A 436-nucleotide genomic window follows, 5' to 3' on the forward strand; every position below is an offset into this window, starting at 1 on the left:
ACCGGGGGCGGACGTCAACCGCCGGGGCGCGGGTCCCCCGCGCGCCACGGCGCGAGGCCGGCCGGGGAGGTGCCTGCCAGCCGCGCCGGGTCACGTGGCGCGGTCACGTGGCGCGGAGCCGGGCCCAGCGGCGGCGGCGGCGGCCGAGGGAGGCGGAGACTCGGCCGAGACGCGGCGGGGGGGGTTGGCAGGCCGCGCCACCGGCCCCGGCGGGGCTGGCAGGCGTCGCGCCGGCCGGGCGGGGTTGCTGGAGGCGGAGGCGGAGAGGCGCGGAGGAGCGCGGGGCCGCCGCCACGGGCGCTAGGAGGTGAGGCGGGCGCGGGCCCGCTGTCACGGGCGTCCGGGGCCGGGCGCTGCCGCCTTCCCGGGCGGGGAGGCGGCGGGCCCCAGCGCCGCCGGGAGCACCCTCCCGAGCCCGGCCGGGCGCCCGTCCCTC

At 85.3% G+C, this 436-nt stretch overlaps 1 protein-coding gene across 2 annotated transcripts in view; it reads left to right on the forward strand.

The window, feature by feature from the left end:
- Positions 1-232: 232 nt before the first annotated feature.
- LOC118001918 (tubby-related protein 4-like) overlaps positions 233-436 on the forward strand; it is a 235,713-nt gene continuing 235,509 nt past the window's right edge. The window contains exon 1 of one of the 2 annotated variants that reach the window (XM_034992107.1): positions 233-307. The gene's annotated coding sequence lies outside the window, so the exon portion shown is untranslated. The remainder of the gene's footprint in view (positions 308-436) is intronic. The other variant, XM_034992106.1, reaches the window with a different exon arrangement.

The sequence above is a fragment of the Mirounga leonina genome, unplaced genomic scaffold, assembly GCF_011800145.1.
Source record: "Mirounga leonina isolate KUSES-001 unplaced genomic scaffold, KU_Mleo_1.0 Mir_55, whole genome shotgun sequence".
Lineage (NCBI taxonomy): Eukaryota > Metazoa > Chordata > Mammalia > Carnivora > Phocidae > Mirounga > Mirounga leonina.